This window comes from Pleurodeles waltl, chromosome 10 (assembly GCF_031143425.1).
Source record: "Pleurodeles waltl isolate 20211129_DDA chromosome 10, aPleWal1.hap1.20221129, whole genome shotgun sequence".
NCBI classification, from domain to species: domain Eukaryota; kingdom Metazoa; phylum Chordata; class Amphibia; order Caudata; family Salamandridae; genus Pleurodeles; species Pleurodeles waltl.
This window is the reverse complement of record NC_090449.1, coordinates 596,664,761-596,687,766: the sequence shown is the minus strand read 5'-3', so window position 1 is coordinate 596,687,766 and position 23,006 is coordinate 596,664,761.

Here is a 23,006-nt window from a genome sequence, read left to right as displayed (position 1 = left end):
CTGTACTACACTATATTTAGCAAATATAGTGTAGTATAATTTTTATGTTATTTTTAAACTGTTTTAATTCTTGAGAACCGTGGTTATACTTACAAATAGAGCGCTACTTAAAAATTTGGAAAACAAAATACATCTTTTAGAAAATTATAAATACAGTGTACTACACTTTATGTAAGTCATGTAGCATACTACAGTGTAATTTTCATTTTTTTCCTACAACTAATGCAGTACTTTGTAGGTACTAGCGTGGTTCTCTGTAAACTTTAAAAACATATATATAGAAAAATATAAATACGTTACTACCTACTACCAGTTTCATAAAGTGAAAGTAGACAGGGAACAACAATAAAGTCCATTACTTTCCTATATCTAAGACCCTAACCCAGGACGCAGCCAAAGTGTACTGAAAACTACAAAGCTGCCTTTTATGTTTTGTAAAGACAGCCATTACACAATCCTATACTGCCTTGTTATCTGCATGTACTGTGGTATACCGCAAAGTTACTGTAGTATACCGCATCACAATATATAACTAAATATTTTTTACAGTTATAACTTCAACACTATTTTACACCTACTACCAAAAATGACCATTTAAACCCCATAATCTATACTTCTGCCACATTACATCTACATTTGTTCACCCACTTTGATGCTAGGCCTCTTTAAACTACCTCACGCCACTCCACGCCACTCCACTCTATGCAACTCCATTCTACGCCACTCCATTGTATCCTATTCCACTCTATGCTACTCCATACTGTCACTTCCCAATATGCCATTTCACTGTAGGTTATACTTTACACCACTTCATTCTGCCACACTGTAGTCTACACCACTCCACTCTACGTCAGTACATTCTATGCTGTTCCACAGTACGCAACTCCACTGTACGCCACTGCTATTCGCTATTCCACTCTATGCCACTCCACCCTATGCCACTCCAGTGTATGCCACTCCACTATATGCTTTTCCCATGTACACCACTCCACTGCACCCCACTCCACTGTACACCACTCCACCTTATAACACTCCACTGTACCCTATTACATGGTACACTACTCCACTCTATGACACTCCTGTCAATGCCACTCCAATGTCTGCCACTGCACTCTATGCTACTTCACTTTATGCTATTCCACTGTATGGCACTCCTCTCTATGACCCTCCACTTAATGCTATTCCACTCTATGAACTCTACTCCACACCACTGAACCCAACATTATTCCACTCTACACCACTCCACTCTGTGCTACTCCACTGTATGCCACTCCACTCTATGCCACTAAACTCTACTCCATCCCACTCTACACCACTCCACTCTATGCCATTTCACTTTGCGCAGCTCCCTTCTACACTATTCCACTCTACACCACTCCACTCTACACTATTCTGCTCTTTGCCACTCCATTCTATGCCTCTCCAATCTACGCCACTTGACTGTATGCCACTACTCTCTATGCTTGTCCACTGTATGCTATTCCACTGTGCACAATTCCAGTTTACGCCACTCAACTCTACACAACTCCATTGTATGGTATTCCACTGTATGCCACTCCACCGTACCACACATAACTCTATACCACATCACTTTACACTACTCCACTGTACACTATTCCACTGTATGCCACTCCACTGTACCACACTCAATTCTACTCCACTTGACTCTACTCCACTCTACAACACTCCACTCAACAAAAATACACTGTATGCCACTCTCCTCCATCCTACTGTATGACACTCCAATTAATGACATTCCACTCAATGACTCTAAACTCTATGAGTTGAAACTGATTTTTACTAAAAGAAAATTCAAATTCAGAGAAAAAAACAATGTTAAACCTTTGTTGTAGTTAGGAAAATTGTATTTATTCTTTCTGCACAAACTAAACTTAAACTACACAAACATTACAAATTACCACTCACTACTCTACAATATACTGTATTCTCACAAATTACGTGATTTGCAGTGTCATAAGTGTTGTTGGAAATGCTATTTTTTTAGATGGTACAGATGATATAATGTAAAAGGGTATAAGCAGTGCATAGAAAAGGCACAAATTACAGTTAATGTAGTGTGGCTACCAAGTTCAGTACAGTGTGCATAGAGGTGAATGAGTTATAATCATTTGAAGATGTTGCATACATTATAAATTAAAGCTATACATCTAAGTTTAGAATTTTACATTTCTGTTCAGTTTAGGTTTGCTTAAAAGAGTGTCTAACAAGGTCACCTACTTAGAATAATTTGAAGGTGGTAGATACATTGTAAATGAAAGTTATAACTGTAATTTTTAAAGTTTGCATAGTTCATACATGGATTGTATGGAAAAATATGTTTTCCTAGCTCTAACCAAGATTTATCCTTTGTTTTTTTCAGTGAATTTTTATGCTTTTTTTACATTGTAAAAAATCTTTTGTTTCAAATCCTGGAGCCAGTGTCGCAAGTGAAGAGTTGTTATGTGGAGTGTTGTACAATACACCAGAGTAGAGTGTTGTAAAGTCTATTGTTATAGACTGGAGTACTGTAGATTGAAATCAAGTGGAGTAGAGTACTGTATCGTATAGTGTAATACAGTGTAGTGTCATGGTGTTGTACATAGGGGAGTCAAGTATCATTGACTGGAGCAGCGAGTTGCACAAGTATCATTGACTGGAGCAGCGAGTTGCTCTGTGAATGTCATGTTGAGCAGTAGAGTAGGGTGCCATAGACTATAATAAAGTAGATTAGATTGTTTTAGAGTAGAGTAGGGGGAAGTAGAGTGTCAGAAAGTGGAGTATCATCAAGTGGAATGTCATAGAGTACAGTGGAGGAGAGTGCTATAGAGTGGAGTGCTGTGTCATATAGCAGAGTGGTATATCATAGAGAGAAGTTGAGTGGTGTTTTGTCGAGTGTCATACAGTGTAGTACAGTGACGTAGAGTGTCATAGAGTGCCATAGAGTGTAGTATGGTGTTGTATAGTGGAGTTGTATACAGTGGAGTAGACTGTCAAATAATGGAGTGGTGTAGAGCAGAGTATAGTACAGAGGCATTGATTGGTATGAAGTGTAGTAGAGTGGAGTGGAGTACACTGGAGTAGGGTAGTATAGAGTGGAGTAAAGTGTCATAGACTGGAGTGGTTTGTTGCAGACTGTAGTGGTGTGGAGTGCAGTAAAGTGGAGTGTCATAGCATACATTTGAGTAAAGTGTCAAAAACTGGAGTACTGTGTTGTACTGTAGACTGTAGGGGGGTGTTGTACAGTATTGGAAAGTGATGTAGACTACATTAGAGTAGAGTGGCATAAATTCTTGTTGATTTTTGTGGAGACGGGTGGTATATAGTACAGTACAGTATTTTAGACATGTGGTACAGTGGATTGGCATACAGTGTTATTGAGTGGCGTATAGTGGAGTGGCAAACAATAGAGTAGTGGAGTAGAGTGGAGTACTGTGTCAAAGTAGAGTGGAGTAAAAGGTGCAGTGGCATACCGTACAATACAGTGTTTTGCAGTACAGTGAAGGGGTATAGACAAGAGTAAAGTGTCACAGAGTGGCATACAGAGCAGTAGAGTGTTGTAGAGTAGAGTTGCATAGAGAACAGTAGTGTGTGAAACAATGGAGCTGTGTAAAATGGATTGTTGTATCATAGCGTAGAGTGAGGTAAAGTCTCATACAGTGGAGTAGAGTCAAGTGGAGTGGTGTAACGTAGTGTGAAGTAAAGTACAATAGAGTGTATTAGTGTGTCATAGAGCAGAGGGGCATAGAGTGGAGTGCACTGGCGTCTGGTAGGTAGTAAACTCTTATCAACTGGAATGGGGTCTCATTCGGTAAAGTGGAGTGCTGTGTTATATAGAAAACTGTTGTATAGTGGAATAGACTGTTATACATTGGAGTGTACGAGCATAAAGTGGATTACAGAGTTGGACAGTCGAGTGTATGAGGACAGAGTGGAGTAGAATGTTGTAGAATGCCATGAAGTGTGGTAGACTTTTATAGAGTGGAGTTATATGGAGTGGAGGAAAGTGTCATACAATGGAGCATCCTAGAGTGGAGTGGCATACACTGTAATAGCGTTAAATGGATTACTGTAAAGTAGAGTAGAATATAGTGAAATAGTGTATAGTGGAATAGTGGATTATAAAAGAGTGGTGTGGCATACAGTGAAATAGCAGAGTGGAGTGGTGTACAGTGGAGTGGCATAGAGTGGAGGAGGGTACAGTGGATTAGCGTAGAGTAGGGGTGGAGGAAATGTATAAATTGGAGTGGTATGTCATACAGTAGAGTGGAGTGCTATGTCATGTTGGAAACTGTCATAGAGTGGGGTAGTGGGTTGAACAATAGAATGTACAACATAGGGTTGAGTGCAAATTTGGACAGTGAAGTGTACGGGGATAGAGTGGAGTACAGCCTAGTAGAGTGGCATAGATTGTAGTAGAGCTTTGTAGAATAGAGTTATATAGAGTGAAGGAGAGTACACTAGAGTAGAGTAGCATACTTTGGAGTGACATAAAGTGAAATAGCTCAGAGTGAAGTAGTGTAGACTGGAGTGCTGTACACTGAAGTGGCATAGATTGTAATAGCAGACAGTGTAGTAGCATACAGTGGAGTGGCATAAAGTGCAATAGCGTGTAGTTTATTAATGTAAAGTGGAGAGGCATACAGTGAAGTGGTTTATACTGGAGTGGTGTACTGTGGGGTGGGGTAGAATTTAATAGCATAAATTGGAGCGGCATACAGTGGTGTGAGTGTAAAACCATACAGTAGAGGGGCAAAGCTTGAAGTTGTGTTCAGTATAATAGTGTAAAATGGAGTGGTGTACAGTGGAATAGCATAGAATAGAGTACAGTGGTGTGGCATACAGTGGAATAACATATAGTAGAGTAGCATAGAGTGGAGTGGCATACAGAGAGTGGTGTAGACTGGAGTAGTAAGTGTGGTGAATCTCTATGTTAGTCAATTTGAAATGAGATTTATCTATAATGAAGTGGCACCATTTTTTGAGAATGTAGTACAGTGGTCACGATACATAGATAATGTATTTTTTATATCTAAAGGTGGGATGGAACAGCTGAAAGAATTCACCTTATGGCTCAATCTTTGTGATCCTAATTTAAAATTCACTGTTAAAAGTGATCATCAGCAAGTTGAAGTGGATACTTAATATCTTCTTCTTGATAACAACTTAGTACTCCCTGGATCATGCTTCTTTGGGAGAAAGAATTAGACCTTTAAGGGACCAATAAGAGTGCGTAGAGTAACAGTTTTGGTGACAAAACTGGGATGATAGAGATATTGTTCTTGTTTCCCAATAAATGTATGGATTGTGATGAGTCAGCCAGGGAATACCCAATATCATGGTATGATTTGGAGAAGATATCAAATCAAAGGTAATGTGTTCCTGATGTTTTTGAATTGCAGACAAAGTTTAGGTGTGGTATCAACCACTGGTCCTGACGTTAGTGGGGAGCCATGAACCGTGTGGACATGTTCTGGTATCTCTTTTGGAACACAAGGTATACCTCTTTCTTTGGCCCAAGTCTCATCCAAATATAAACCACGTGCTCCACAATCCAAAAACACAAATACCTGTTCTTCTTGATTATGTGGACACTGTAGGATAACTGACAGTATAAACAGATCTGTGTTATTCTCTTTAGAGGAACATATAGAAGGTATTTCAACTCCTCCCATCCCCTTCCTCCTCACAGGGGACGGGAGTTGGCGTTTTCCGTAGGTCTGGAAGGACGGATAGGACACATCCGAATCAAGTGACCAGCATTGCCACAGTAGAGACAAAGGCCCTTTTATCGTCTGTTTTCTCTCTCTGTTTCAGATAAAGGTCCACTAACTAGATCTATCTGAATAGTTTCTTCTTCTGTAGACTTATTAGTCTCTGGAGGAACTTCATCAGGATGACGTGCTGTGGAACGAGGTATTCCGGACTGGAACTGCAATCAAGTCTTCCGCCTTTCCATCTTACGTTCTCGTAAACGATACTCTATGTTTAATGCTTGATCCATCAGTTCTTTCATGGATTCTAGTTGAGTAGAATTCACCAATTCATCTTTTATTTCTTCTCGTAGTCCTCGATGGAAAAGAGTGTTACAAAAGTGCGTTCTACCCAAGTGGTTTCAGCTGCTAACTGTTTAAATCGGGTTATGTATTGCAGTACATCTTGATTGCCTTGCTGTATTTTGCATAATGCCTCTTCAGCAGCAGCCTCCAGCCAGGGTCATACAAGCATCTGTTTAAAGATTTTAATAAAGGCAGGATAATTAGACAATATAGGATCGTCAATGGATACCAAGGGGGTCGCCCAAGCTAGAGCTGGGCCAAACAAGGCACTGATCAAATAGCCCACCTTGGTCTTGTCAGATGAAAATTGGAAGGGTCGAAATGCAAAGAAAGAGCGTCAGTGAGTCAAGAAATTCCTTTACTTTATGTGGATCTCCAGAATATCAAGGTGTTGAGGTAGACACAGGGAATATATCAATGGGCCGAGAAACCAAGGCTTGTCGTAGTGCGGTGTTTTCAGCATGAAATTGTTGCAATTCCTGGGCTTGTTGTTGCACAGTATGAAGCATGGGTTGTGCACTCTCTACATCTTCAGGTGATTCCTCCATGGGTCTGGAGCAACGCTGAAACCTTGGATGTTGCAATCTGTCACGATCTGCACGTCTCTTTCTGCTGTAGGCTGTAGTACCCGGTAGAACACCTGCTTTCTTACTGGTTCTGGATTGGCCAAAATAAGGGCAACCCCTTCCAGTAGCCATCGTGCTGCTGACTCGAAAATGCCAAGGCAGACCATGCCCTCCAGAAGGAGTCCCAGAGGAAAAACCCAAAATATGCAGAAAAAACCTCTACCACAGGAACTCCTGAAAAAGAGGAAACAAATGGAGAAAAAGGCAATATAGAAGTCAATTCCACTGGAAAAAATAGGAAGAAGCAGGCATCGAAAACCTGAGACAGGGGCGAGGATCACCATCAAGATGGAAGTGTTTGCAACGCAAGGAAAGAAAGAACTGCAGTGCTTATATGATTGGTCAGTCAGTCAATGAATCTTTATTGCATGATTAATTAAAATTGTTGCAGGAGATTTAGGGCCATATTTATACTCTGGTTGCGCCGAATTTGCGTCGTTTTTTTCGACGCAAATTCGACGCAGAACTAACGCCAACTAACGCCATATTTATACTCTGGCGTTAGACGCTTCGGGCGCCAAAGTGCCCGGAGTGTGCGTCATTTTTTAGCGTGAACCCCTTCCTTGCGTTAATGATATGCAAGGGAGGCGTTCCCGTCTTAAAAAATGACTCCCAGGCCTTTACGTGGTATTTATACTCCCGGGCAAAAGAGACGCCCGGGAGTGGGCGTGGCCAAAAACGGCGCATTTGCGCCGCTTTTTAACGCCTGGGTCAGGGATGGCGTTAAGGGACAAGTGGGCTCAAAATGAGCCCAGAGTGCCCTCCCCTGCCCCCAGGGACCCCCCCTGCCACCCTTGCCCACCCCAGGAGGACACCCAAGGACGGAGGGACCCATCCCATGGACATTAAGGTAAGTTCAGGTAAGTATTTTTTTTTTTATTTTTTGTGGCATAGGGGGGCCTGATTTGTGCCCCCCTACATGCCACTATGCCCAATGACCATGCCCAGGGGACAGAAGTCCCCTGGGCATGGCCATTGGGCAAGGGGGCATGACTCCTATCTTTACAATGATAGGAGTCATGTTGATGGGGGATGGGCGTCGAAAAAAAATGGCGCAAGTCGGGTTACGACGATTTTTTCGACGTAACCTGACTTGCCCCATTTTAAGACGCCCATACGCCATTTTCCCCCTACGCCGGCGCTGTCTGGTGTACGTGGTTTTTTTCCACGCAAACCAGGCAGCGCCGGTCTGCTTGCGCCGGCTAACGCCATTCCATAAATACGGCGCCCGCATGGCGCTTCAGAATGGCGTTAGACGGCGCAAAATTTTTTGACGCTAAACTGCGTTAGCGCAGTTTAGCGTCAAAAAGTATAAATATGGGCCTAAAATACATTAAAAGGAAAGCGTAAAATAAAAAAAAATAAAACAGCAAGAAACACGCTTCATATGCCACATCTCTTACCCAGCCTAATCCTACCTAGCACCTATAAGGGTGCATAATCATAAAACCTTCCATCTAAATACAATAAATACCCACAAGAGAATCCAATCCTGGAATCCCCAAGACACAAGCTGTTACACAAAATAAGCACCCATTATGCCTCTCTCTGAGGGCACCAACTAATTGTTCACTCATTGACCCAACACCATATCCAACGTTCCCCGAGGCCATCCCAGCTTTTAAAAATAGATCTACAAAAATACATACCATGGGCCCTACTTACATACCACAGAGCCTCAATAGACTCAATAGAGCTTGCCAGATAGCTATTGACCTCACAAATCAATTAACTATATCAATCTAATATAGGAAACAATACAAACTCAACTCTGCCGCTTAGAGCGAGCTGAAGGAGAACGGAAGCCAGCGACCATAGGCCCAAAGCTGCTATCCATAGATTACCTCTCTCAGCTCGTCGTCCAGGGCCTTTAAGTAGAAATGAGGGGTAGCCTAGGTGGCAGGAGCCATTTCGTCAGAACCTTTTCTTTATAGGCCCTCCCTACCTCTGTGAATACCGATAATAATTTGGCTCCTTGCCTGATGTAAGGCTAGACACAGCATGTAAAATGTTTTCCACAAACAGGCTAGTTCCATGGGGACCACTGCAGTAAATATGAGTCTTAATGCTTCATTACATGTTCTCACCCCATGTTTCAAGAACAGAGGTTTTAGAAGTAGGTGTCTTTCTGACGCCAAGCATGGACAGTAGCATACAAGAGGTATTATAGATTCTGTATGGTATTTACAAAGTGTGCATTCATGCACATGCCCTTGTGCCATCTTTCACTTCCGTCGATATTCCCAGGCAGGTAGAGTTAAAAGGCACATCTGCAGAATGTTCTGGAACACTCGCTCTCCTAAGGGTGCTTTTAAGGAGGACTGGCCTTTGGTGGTTACATAAGATTCAGACAAGTTATCGGCTCCACGGATCGCCCTAAATCTTGAGATATCTTTGTCCCTGGAGGCTTTCACGCCAAGCTCTTTCAATTTTTTCTTCAGTACCACTTCGTGATGGCAGGGTCTGTAGAATAGGATGGGGCCAGGTTGAACTGTTCCTCAGCTTATGACAGATAGATGGCCCAGCTACTTGCTTTGTCTTTGAAAATTGCTTTTAAGTCCCCCCGGAGGCTACCTACCTCCGCTTTGCAAATACTTTGATAAAGCTTTATCATATCCATTTTGCACATTAAGTCCATGCTTATTATGTCTAATTCCAGACGTATCCCCGCATGCCTTGTTGGTCTGGGGATCTTAAGAATCCTTTTGTAAGCTCTCATCTGGGCATTCTCTAATGTGGTTGTCAATCTGCCCGGAAATGTCAAATGGCCATAGGTAATTGCAGGTAGCAAATTTGCTTTTATCACCCTCCTTAGTGGCTCCAATGTAGGTGCCTTAAGCCGTTGATGGAGTTTTGCTAATGCATAGGAGATTTTCACTGCTTTAGAAGTCAGTGCCACTGTCTGGAATGTCATTCTCCCCGTATTTGTTAACCAAACTCCCAGGTAGTGATATTTATCTTCCATCTCTATGCTTAATGGTCCAAGTTTCCATATTCTATGCCGGTTTTTTGTCTGTCGGCTGAAGACCAGGACTTTAGTTTTTTCTGCATTTGCTTTTAAGGCATTTCTTTCATTGTAGCCATGTAGTATGTCCAGACCCCTTTTGAGCCCAATCTGAGTTTGGGCAAGCTAGACCATATCATCCGCATATTGAATTATGGGGAGCACCGATTGCCCCAGTCTCGGAAGAAACGTACTTCCTCTGAGCAACTCGGCACCCAGGTCAGCTCTGTATAAGTTAAAGAGGGTGTGGGTGACAACACAGCCCTGTTTTAGGCCTTTGTTGGTAAAAATCTTACTGGTCACACATGCTTTTGTAATTTTTATTCTCACCCAAGTGTCAGAGTATAAGGCCATTACTGAGGCTAACAATTTCCTTGGTATCCCCCAAGATGCTAATTTCTTCCAAAGGATGTGCCGCACCGCCCCGTCGAAAGCCACGCTATAATCAACAAAACATGCAAAAAGTGAAGGAGATGTTGGTTTCAGTGCTTGTTGCCCAAGATATGAGAGTGCCAGGACATTGTCTACTGTAGAAGAGCTAGGTCTATAGCCTGTTTGATATGAAGGAATGATGCCATTTGCTGAGATCCATTCTTCTAACTCTTGAAGCAGCATCCTTGCATATGCTTTGCCATTTACATCCAATAAGGCTATCAGCCTATAGTTTTCAGGGCAGGTGATATCCCCTTTTTATGAATGGATTGAAGTACTGAGCCCTTCCAAGCCTCCGGAACCACCAAAAACTGTAAGCAGTCATTGAATAGAGCGGTAAGGGATACATCCCAATATGCTTGATCTTCTCTGAATATGCTCCCTGGCAGGCCATTGGGACCAGGAGCCCTATTCCGCTCATTTTGCCAAGGATGGATTGCACAGTTTTAATGGTAACAGGAGCTGTTTTATCATCTAACCCATCCATATCGTACCAGCGGTGAGATCGTGATCCCCTACATATTGTGGGCCCACATAGAGATTTCCCACATGCCTTTCCCAATTGCTGGCAGAGATCACATTAGTACTGGTTTCAGATGCATAGAGCAATGTACTGATGTAATCCCAAAATTCTCTGCTTTTATTAGGCGGCAGCGATGTTACCAAGCGTTTCCAGCATTCTTCCGTCTCTTTTGCCTTCAGTGACCATAATGCTCTTTTGTAATCTTTCCGTGCCGACTTCCTTAGTGCATCTGTGGCCGTAGATTTGTTCCTCTTGTAGCACCTTTCTACCTGCCAACATCTCTTTTTATACTGAGACCATTCCTTGGTTGCTAGCTACTTATCCACCCTATTGTTTTTGCCCCTGATATGGCCAGCCTGAGCTCTGTTACAAAGATGAGCTTGAAGTTTTTTGAGCACATGCCCCCATTGATCAGTTATTTGACCTGCCTCCTGGTGGAATTTTATTGGGCCGTTTGCCTGCTTCCATGCCTCATATTTTATTTTGCAGGTGGCAGACTATTTAATACATTTTGTTAAGGGGCCTTCAGTGAGTTGGCGGCCACTAACTTTATACAGATCATGTCTCATTGCCCCCAGATCAACTTCTATTACCACCAGATTATAGTCAATTTCAGTTCTATGAACCACCTTGCGGCTTAAGAACCTGCTCAGAAGTGCTGGGCTTAGAAAGATATAATCTATTGTGGATATATTTCTGAAAGTAGGAATGCATGTACCCGCTACTAGGCTGCTACAATCCATCGTTTTAAGGTCATTTTCATTAAGGAAAGATTCTATGGCCAATCTTACTGGATCTCGGCAGGGCCCCCCTTCCTGACCAAGGTGGCGAACGTTAAAGTCGCCTGCCAACGCATATTCATGACCTGGGTGTTCGTAAACAAACTCCTTCAGTAGGACCAGTATAGATTTAGCCATCATCTGTTTCTTTCCTTGGTGGGGGTTGATGTATATGTTTATCACTGTTACTGGGACACTTTTTTTTAACATAAGGCTAAGGCATGTACTGTTAACAATAGCATGTTTCTTGTAGATTTCTCCCACATTGCTAATAGCCAAATTTAACTTAACTCATATAGCAAGACCTCCGATGAATCTTCCAAACAAGTTTTTTTTTAGGCAGGCATCTGAAATGTTGTAAAGCCCTCTATAGTCAGAGGTTCTGCCGACCATGTTTCCTGGAAGCACATAGGTCCATATTTATACTTTTTTAGCGCCGCATTTGTGCCCCTTTTTGATGCGAAAGCAGTGCAAACTTACAAAATAAATTGATAGTTTGTAAGTTTGCGCCGCTTTTGCGTCAAAAAATGACGCAGATGCGGCGCTAAAAAGGTATAAATATGGGCCATAATACCTGCTTCATTTGCAAAGCTCCGTATGCTAGAGTGGGTTATCAGGGATGCCAGGCCGGCTCGTTCCAGCTAATTATTTTGATCGCATTGAGTTCAGATTTTATAGGAGGCCATTCAGCGCTAAATACACTTCTTCATTTTAGTAGACAGGGCTGCGGGGAGCCATTACCATCCTTGCCCCCTCACAATACAATGACAGTCATTTAAACCATCTGAGTGAGGCTTACCAAAATTCCTGGTTCCATCCAGGTAGGGCTCACCAGTGTTCCCTGTCAAATGTATGGTTATTTTTTTCTCATAGTGGTTTCATGACCGGAGTTCCTCTCAAGGCACTGGAATGTTTCCTCACCAGGTGTGTTGCTTGGCTTCCAGCAGCTAAGACTTGTGGGTACCGTTCTCTGACCTCCTTGCTGATTTTTATACCCCTATTTTCCAGGAGGCCTTCGTATTCAAAAATTCTATCGATATAGCTTTGTGCAGACTACATGGTCAATGTTGATTCGTTATGACTAATCCATGTAAAAGAACTGAAATTCACCACTAGTAGGTCTTCCGACATTCATTTTTCGAATTCCGATATATGATGTAATAGTCGTAGGATATTTAATCTATTAAGGATATTCCATGGCCCCTGGGAAGCATATATTGGAGTAAAGATTATGGTCGGCTGATCTGTAATTTCTTGAGAGTTTACAGGCTTTATGTTTAATACCCTAGTGTATTTGTGGTCTGTCTCAGGCCTATATTCTATTTGAGGTTGACGTCTATTGTCACTGCTCCAAGCCCCCGCCTGGCCTAACCCTTATCTTCCTGTGGATTGAGGCCCACTCGATACTATCCCCTTTGCCCCATGAGGTTCAAACGTGGTGTCTTCAGAGATCAAATGTCGGTCAATTACATTCTCACTATCGCTTTGTTGATTTACACCTAGGTCCCCGTTGTTGACAAGTGGCATATTATTTGGCTCTCTGTCCCACAGATGATGCAACTCCTACCCTTCATGCCCAGTGGATATGTTGCAGGCATGGAACTGGCCCCTGTGCTGTTTCCTCATTCCCTGTGTACTCTTGTTCCATCACAGGCATCTCCCCTCCAGCTTGTGGCATGTTAGCCTTCAAACAGCTGTTCTGTTGGGCCTATCTCCTACTGTAGGGGGTGCTTGATTGAATTCTATGTTAGGATCCTCTGTCCCGGAGCTGACTGGCGGAGGGTTAGGATCTTCTTTGCAAGCCAAAGCAACCTTATTGTCATTGATTTTAAATTTAGGCTCGACGTTGGTTGACAGATCTTCCCCAGCTAGGCAAGCACCCATTGTAGAAGTAGCAGCTGATCTCTGCTTAAAAATAGGATAAGGCTCCAGTGTATCTGTGGAGTTACTGGTTTCATTGAATGTTCTTCCAGTGTGTTTTAATCTAATGTTTTGTTTTGTGGCTTTGCGTGTTTTTTTCAGTCTCTTCTTCTGTCTTGTCAATGATGGCTGATGAGCATGCCCAGTGCTCAACTTGTGCGACTGATTCAAGACTGTCTTCACATTTTGCACTACTAGACAGATTTTTCCACAATGATTGTAGGGGATAGTGGAAGCACCATCAAGAGAGGCTCATTTTGGGTCTCATTTGGGAATATCTCCAGAATTGGTTCTTCTAGAATATTATTTGCCACAGTAACAGTGGGGGATAGTGGGAGCAACGTAAGAGGGGGCACTTTTTGCAACTGATTTGCAACTGTCTCCAGATTTAGCAATTCTAGACTGTTTTTTGCCACGATAATAATGGGGGATAGCGGGGGGGTCGTAGGAGGGCGCTCGTTTCTTGGACCATGCTCCTTGCTAGCCAACCCCTCAGGCTTGAGTGCGGGGGGCTCCCTTTACCGTTTACTTTAGGGGGGGCTATGTCCTGCTTCTTGCCTCCAAGTGACATGCAATTAGGTATTTTTTCTGTTGCACCCACTGGTTTACAGAATTGGATTAAACTAGTTAGCAGCTCTGGCAATATTTAAAGTTTATCTAAAATTGCTTCCATATTTCTCCCATCCACTCCCTTTCCCGATGATCCACCCTGGTACCACCCTTCTAGATTCCCCATTTCCACGTTCAATTTATTATCTAACAGGAGAATGTTCTGAGTCATCATGTGGATTAACTCTAATTGAATCTCCATCTTATGGGATTGCCATGTAAGTGCCTTGACTGCCGCCAACAAGGAATTGTTGATGGTATTTATAATGCATTCAGTGCTACCTCCTACCTCCCGACCCACATTGGGTGCATGATTTTCTCTTATTTCCTCCCCAGAATCTCTTCCAGTATCCTCCTCACAGGCTTGTTCTTCGGGGCTTGAGTCTTGCAGGCACCAGCCTTCCTGGGTCAATGGACTGTGTGAAACCTGCATGACCCACTCGAGCCCCAATGCGGAGGAGGGGTGTTCAACTAATATCAATAGGCTCTTGAACCAGCAGACCCACTGATTGGGATGGTGCTGTCTGGTGAGACTCAGCTAATGTTTGCTGTCGACTATCCCTTAAATGCACAGCCAGTCCACTGCATGGCTGTTCAGATGTCGGGGCTGATCTCTTTACTTTAACTTTGTGTATTTGTGAGGTGCTGATATTATTGCCAGGTGCTGATATTATTGGCAGTAATAGTTCCAGGGGTACCATAATGCTGATCCTTGTTATGCGTAACCGAACTGTCTCCTATTGCGGTATCCGCCAACTCGATCAGCTCCCCAGTAAGTGAGGCGTCAAGACTGCTGTCTGTGCCTGCAGCGCCACTGGGCTCATTTTGTGCTTGTTCTGATTGCGTTGACTTAATTGCTGGATCGAGTGTCCGATTATGCGAGGCAGTATCGGTCCGTAGACCTTGATTGCCCTTTGGAGTAGTGGATTCAAACATATCCCCCACAGTCCATAGGCCGTTCCTAATTCTTCTAAAGCAGTTATGTATGTATGGTTGGTGAATAGCTCAGACCTTTCGCTTCAGGCTCGGCTTTGAGCCCTTCTGGTGCTCCTGGAGCTTAGCATTGTTATCCTAGGTCAATTTGATGTTGTACTCATCAAAACTAACCAGATCTATGGGAGCTATGGATTCTGTAGAATTCACGGATTCTGAGGGCTCCTTCTCCTGTGTCATCAAACCCAATGGGCATGCCCATCCAGTCGGGCTGGGGGGGCTATTATGACACCAGAGCTTTTTGGTTGCTTTTTTAGGCATAATGGGTTTGCTGCTCAGGCCCAATGCCTTAGAATATTCTGTTGCCTTAAACAATCTTCTCTGCCTTCTTGGTTTGCTGTATTCGCGGTGTGTGAAAAAGATTCTATGTGCCAGTTTCCAGTTATCACCGAATATCCTGCGGACCCTCTGCTCTTTCAGGCCCTTGTGCTTGGCCTCCTTTAGCTGTTTTACCGGCTTCATCTGCGGCCTTTGCTCCCTTTGCGGCCTTAGTGTCTCAGTTATTAGCTCCAATGCCCTGAAGGAATGAGCATGGGCCACTATCTAGTTGGTGTTACTAAAGATCCTATTGCAGATGCTTGTAAAGTGGTAGAGAAGGGGTAGATACTTGGGGCTGCTTCACCTCCTGTCCTGGCGACTGGGCCCGGTCTAATGATGTCATAGAGCCTCAGGTACTAGATGCTAATAGGAAGCTGATTCATGTTAGTTTGAGTCCTGTTTGAGTGATAGTTGCAGTGTCCGACGATAGCCAAAGCAATGTTCAAAAGCAACCAGGCGAAAGGTACTAAGCGCCGCCACACCCCCTGCCACTTGCTGTCGCTTTCTCTCCTCCACCTTGCTTTGTCGCTGCTTCCTTAGGCCAATAGGGTGCAAAAGCATGCTTACTTCTCACGTCTCACATCTCCAAGTACGCTTACTTAAAGGGAGACTGTTGCTGTGGCTGTATCTGACATGGATCCGGCCTCTTACTTTAAGGGAAACTGTGGCTGTGGCTATGACTGTATCTGACATGGAGCTGGCTCCCTGACAAGACAATTCACGCACCAGCACCCGCGCCAGGACCTGGCTCCCCCCTGCCGCTGCCATTGCTCCTACCTGGACATTCTGGGCTTGCTTGCTGCCTCCGTGCAGTGCCTTCGAGCTTGTGGACTTATACGCTTGTGGTCCGCCGCTTACACAACCTCCGCAGTGGTCGTTGGTGGTCGTCAGATGTCAATGGTTCACTCTGGTTCATTCCAGGTGCAAGCCGGGGTCCACGCCCACGCATAGGCCACTGGAAGACACGCACACACTCCCTGCGCCTGGTGGAAGGATTGACGCTGGGAATGGGAAAGGAGGAGCCCTTCCGGACCCCTCACTAGCTCCTCTCAATCCCTCTCAAATTCACAGGCCGCCCGGGAAGGAGAGGGGGGCGAAGGGACGGACCCGAGCGCCGGTAGACTGTAGTCCTGCAAGCAGAGCTCGGAGGGCCACTCCCACAAGTCCCTATGTCCGTGGGGCAGCAATCCACAAGCAGCCTCCGGGCCGCTGCCTGGCTTCCCTGGCTGCAGCAAGTGCTTTGGTCCGCTCAGACCCCCCCCAGCTCCCGGCTCCAAAATAACCGCGGTCTGAGCAGCGCCACCTCCTAGCAGCCTCCCAGCAGCCTGCAGCTCGTCGCCTGCAGCCCGCTCACCAGCGTAACCACGGTGCTGTCGTCAAATTGACTCTCATTCAGACAGAAAGTGACAAACAGGAAAAACGCACAACATCATCTTGGATCGGGAAAAGCCACATAGAAATTAATAGGAAAAAAGCCATAGTAGAAAAGGAAAGAAGCAATGCATGCTGGGAAAGAAACCACAGACAGAAGAGGACAACATGGCCAGCCAAGAAGAAAGAAGATATGAAGAAAGAAGAAAAAAGAAGAACAGAAAAAAAAGAAAGAACCCAAGTAGAGGTAAAAGGGGAAGGGAAGTCATGGAGGCTGCCAGGGCGCAAGACTCAGAGCCCGAGATGGGACTCCCGGGCCACACCGCGGACTGCCTACCCAACCCTGGTCTGCAAAGGGGACGCCGTGGCATTCCGTGGCGTTACAGTAACTACTTTATGTATCTCCCCGCACCATCCACAAATCCAGGTTTATAATGGTTATCCCTCAACAAAAAGGGATCACAAATGTTTGGATGGGAACCTAGTTTAGCAATAAAATCCCTGCCGACTATGGCTTTAAAATTCTTAAACATATAAAGGGATCTCTTCTTAAGGATATCTAGGGCAGTGAACAAAACTTCAATCTGACAGCCCATCTCACAGACCGGGTTACAAAAATTGATTACAAAGAAATTACATTTATCAGAAAGAACTATCCAAACAATTACTATATCATGGTGCCTACAGACAACCTGAGCAGCTATGGCAAATTTAGCTATAGGGACTAGGGTTACCAGCCACCCCCCGCCAGCCCTCTGCCGAGCATCTTCCACAGCAGGGATGGAAAACTAACAAAACCATTGCATATGATATCCTCTGATGTCAATGTTTCCTGCAGCATAACTACATCAAAACTGGAGATATATTTAATCCAGTCATTATCAGCAAACTTATATTGATAAATCTGACTTAATTATTGCATTGCCCATGGTAAGCCATAAATGACTGAAGGGTACTGCAATCCAACAATAATAGAGCTAGGCCGTAGTTATACTTGGGCAATGGTATACTGTGATAATTATGCAGTATACTGTGGTACATGGTGATGTCAAGCCAGTATATAATTAGATAATGGCTTTTTTTAATGAAAAGGCAGCCATATTGTTTTTACTCAGCTTTGGCTGTGTTCAGATTTAGGGCCTTAGATATAGGTAATTAGTAGGCACCCTGCCTGTAGGAAAGTACCCTCTTTCTTGGCATGATTACCCCCATTTGCTGCCTGTTGTCAGTATGTTTGACTGTGTTCACTGGGACCCTGCTAACCAGGACCGATTATGCTCTCTCCCTTCTAACTTGATAACATGATTACTTACACCCTCCATTTGGCATACTGGTGCCCCCCATGTAAGTCCCTACTATATGGAACCTAGGTACAAAGGGCAGTGGGATACCAGGGGATCCCCATGGGCTGCAGCATGGGGAGCCCATGCAAAGTATATCTGCAGGCCTGCCATTGCAGCCTGCTTGAATGGGTACATGCACCCTTTTAACTGCAGGTCACGGCACCACGTCACTTTAAGTCACTCGTATGGCAGGCCCTCCTAGCCCAGAGGGGAGGGTGTTCAAGTAATAGTGTGTGAGGGCACCCCTGCACTATCAGAGTTGCACCCACGAACTCCAGTTCCATTTTTCTGGACTTCGTGAGTGCGGGGAAGCCATTTTATGCGTGTACAGGACATAGGTCACTACCTGTGTCCAGCTACATAATGGTAACTCTGAACTTAGGTATGTTTGGTCTCAAACATGTCGAATCATACCCCAATACTGTTACCAGTATTGGAAGTATGATTCCATACACTCTCCTTAGAGGACCCCCAGCATTGCTCCTACCAGCCTGCAGGGGTTTTCTGGGCAGCCAAAGCTGTTGCCACCCATCAGACATGTTTTCTGCCCTCCTGCTGCTTGAACAGCTCAAGCCCAGGATGGCAGAACAAAGGATTTCCTTTGGAAGAGGTGGGTAACACCCTCTCCCTTTGGAAACATGTCTTACTTGCCTTGGGAGGGATGGCCTCCCCAAGCCACTGGTAAGCCACTGGTATGCTTTGAAGAGCACATTTGGTGCCCTCCATGCATACACCAGCCTACACCGGTTCAGGGACCTCCAGTCCCTGCTCTAAGGGGGAAACTGGACATGGAAAGGGGAGTGACCACTCCCCTGTCCATCACCACTCCAGGGGTGGTGCCCAGAGCTCCTCCAGAGCGTCCCTGGACTCTGCCATCTTGAATCCAAGGTTGGCAGGGATCTCTGGGAGCATCTGAGTGGCCAGATCAGGCAGGTGATGTCAGAGCCCCCTCCTCATAGGTGGTCACTTGGCTAGGTGACCAGTCCCCCTCTCAGGGCCGTTTAGGGTCTCTCTCTTGGGTGGGTCCATAGATTTGGCTTGCAAGATTCCAGCAGGATTCCTCTGCAACCTCTACTTTGACATCTAGTCACTGGGACCACAACTGGACCCTCCAGGAACCGACAACCTGCATCCACTTAAGACTCTGCTTGCAACATTGTTTCCATGGCTCCTTCCAGCTTCTGCAACATTTACTCAGCTGCACATCCTCTGAGGGTGGCAAGTCTTCAGCCTGCATGAGAAGAGCGAACAAATCTCCCTTGCAATGAAGGAGTCACTACCCTTCATCCACAGGTACCAACTGCAATGACGACCGGCTGGGTGGATCTCCTCTCATCCTGAGCTGCATGGATCCTGAACCATGGGTTGTGGTCCGGCTTAGTCCTCTTGGTCCTCTCTGCCAGCTTTCCAACTTTGGTGGAGATAAGTCCTTGCCTTTCCACGTTGGACAGTACCCCCATACATCGCATCTCTTACAGCTATCAAGGCTTTTTTGCATCTCCTCCAGGGGATCTTCAGGCTCTGTGTAGCCCCATCCCCCAGCACTTCTTCCTGTGATTCACAGCCCTCTGCGTGCTTCTCCTGCGGCATGGGACCCTTTTCCAGTTGTGCTGCATGGGTTCCTCTGCAACTCCTGGTTCCTCATCCAGTGGGTCACCTGTGGGGGCAGCCTCTTCTTCTGTTGACTCTCTGCCTTGCTGAGGGTCCCCCTACGATTTCCCCCATGGGTTGAGTCCTCCTGGACCTTGCTGGTCCCCAGCAGCTCCACTTTTGCTTCACTGCGGCTTCTGCCTTTGCCAAGGGTTGTTGGTAGCTCATCCACACCACTGACCAACTGCAACCATCCATAAAGCCTGGGACATCGACTGCATCCTCCAGGAACTCTCCACCTGCTCCAGGGTTGCATTCCTGACCGTCTTCGTCCTACCATCGACCAACTCCTGCAACCACAGCTGGGCGGGTAATAGCTCCTGCTCCCCCTGGACTCTCTGTGACTTCTGGACTTGGTCTCCTTCTTCCACAGGTCTTGCTCTACAGGTATCCACTGCTGGTTTCTTGCCATCTTGTCTGGGTGTTGGCTTTTCTTCTTTTCCTTCATTTGGGTGGTTTGGGGAAAATCCAGTTATTTACTCCTTTCTTTCTGGTCGCTAGGGAACACTGTGGTTCTTATATGTGGGGTTTCCTAGTATCCCCCGCTCCCCTCTACACATTCCACTTACCTAGGTGGGAGGTCCTGTGTTCGCATTCCATTTTTTTAGTATATGGTTTGGGCTCCCCGTAAGGTCACTATTGTCTATTTGCATTTGCATTGTTTTCTATCACTTGTTATGCCTATTACTGATAACTAGTAAACATATTTAGTGTGTTTACTTACCTCCTATTGGAGGGTTGACTATCTGGTGTTTAGGTACTGTGTTACTGTAATAAAGACCCTTTATTTTCATAACACTGAGGTGGTCATTACAACCCTGGCGGTCGGTGTTATTATGGCGGTAAGTACCACCAACAGGCTGGAGGTACGTACTGCCATATTACACTGGTGGGTTGGCTGAAGCCAATCCGCAAATGTACCACTCCAACCGCCATGGCGGTAACAGCCTCTGGGCTGGAGATATCCATCTCCAGCCCGGCGGCCGTCACTGTTCCGCCTGCGGCATTATGATCCCGCCTACCGACATGGTTTCCGTGGCGTTCGTAACACCACGAAAACCATGGCGGTAGGCCATATCTGTCACTGATAGGGGTCTCCCCCTGCCCTTCCTCTCCAGGTCCCCCCTTCAAGCACACCCATTCCCACATGCTTCCACGCATGCATACATCCATTCACACACACAGCCCCACACACTTTCAAACATACACGCAGACATGCATTCACATAACATAACATAAATGCACTCACACCCCTATACATGCCCACATGCATTCAACACGCAACACACACCCACATCCTGCACACACAGACATTCACACACCACCACACACCCACACAAAACAACCCCCTCCCCACTCCCCTGTCGGAGACCTGACTTACCTGTGTTGAGGGGGTCCTCCGGCAGGAGATGGGACGGGCCGCTGCTGCCACCAGCAGCGCCCCCCAGCAGAACACCGCCAGGCTGTATTACTGGTCATAATACAGCTGGCGGCGGTCTACTGGCATGGCGCTGCTGGTGATAGCAGCGCCACCTTACCGCCATCCGGCGGCATGGCCACAGCCAGATTTCCAACATTCTTGTGGCAGAAATCCGGCTGTGGTCATAATACGGCGAACGGCTGGTAGTCGGGGTGAAGGTCTTTTGTCGGCGGTAGGCAATTTTTACCGCCAGTGTCAAAATGAGGGCCTGAGTTTCTTTCATGTGTGTAAGTGCTGTGTGAATACAGTGGTATTGCATGAGCTTTGCATGTCTCCTAGATAAGCCTTGGCTGCTCATCCACAGCTACCTCTAGAGAGCCTGTCTTCTAGACACTGCCTAAACTAGACTAATAAGGGATACCTGGTTTAAGGTGTAAGTACCTTAGGTACCCACCACACACCAGACAAGCTTCCTACACCAAATATTACCATTTTATTAAATAATAGGGTAATAGAAAGGAGAATGTATTTATTTTCTTTACATATTTTTAAATGTTTATGGCCCTGTACCATGGTAGTTTCACAAAATGTAGTGAAATTCTACGAAAGTACCATAGTGACAGATGTCACTAAGTTTAAATGCCTTATAACTTAAAAAAATCCTTACCCTATTTAACTGCAGTATCCAAAAACACCATGTCTGCATCATAATGTATAATGCTTTCAAATTTAATGTAAATCCATTCAGCCATTTTCACACTACATCAAATATAACAGTCTATGACTAATGCATTGGTGGAAAATGCATTTTGGGAGCCCTTTTATCTTTGCACCCCCTTAACGATTCACTACAAAAGTTTATATCATCTCAAAATATAGAAAATGTTATAGGTCTGGAAAGTTTTCTGGTGATTGGTCATGTAGGTGGAAAGTTATTAGGGAGCTATTATCAGAGGAATTCCTATCTTTTGGAATACAAGCTATAACTACAGAATGGCAATCCGATTTAATGTGATTTTTTTCTTTCTTCCTATTGTATTTGTTATGTATTTATTTATTGACTTACATATTCATGTGACCATAACTAAATACATATTTTAGTTGTTCATGTAGTAATTCTGAAACTTTACATATGCAGTCTAGTTTATGTTTTGGGTTTCCTTGCTACTTTAGTAGAATTGTGCTACAAATGAAGCCCAATTTGCATTAAAGCCAGTCATTGTTGTTATAACAATTAAGATAATGTTTTTCCTAGTAGCTAATTATCATGTCCTCCAAATAGTAGATTGTGTGGCTCACTGCTAGCGCAAGTATTCGTTTTGTTGTACAGAGGTGCATTAGAAATATGGTTTCTGTTTGGCTTGTTTGGACAGTTATATTTTTCAAGCCAGAAAGCATGCAAAGAAAACTTATGTAGATTAAAATGTATTATATTTCTTATGTATTTGTCTATACGTTTTCATTAGCATGTGATCATAAATGGGTCTTTCACGTGTTCATGTATCAAATCTGAAACTTCACATCTGTAGTCTAGTTTATTTGCTGGGCTTCCTTGCTACTTTTAGAATTTAGTAGTATTTTGTTACAAGATATCAATAAGGTGAAAAAGCTTATAACTTACCATTTACTTACTCTACTTACCTGCAGTACCCCCACAGAATCATCTCCCTTAATATGTCATTCTGCCACGTTTCATAAAAATCCAGCTGACAATTTTTGTGCTATGCAAAATACAAAGTTTTATGGAAAATACTTCTTTTTTCTTGGCACCCCTTTGACCAAACATCGTAAAACATTCAGTCCTACCAAAATGAAACGGGGCAGCATGTCTGCAAAGTTTCACACAAATTTGTCAAACAGGTGCAAAGTTATAATGGGACAAAAATCCAAATTACCCCTAACTTTGGTCACCCTATAACTGCTACCACCACTCTGTAATCTATCTATCTATCTATCTATCTA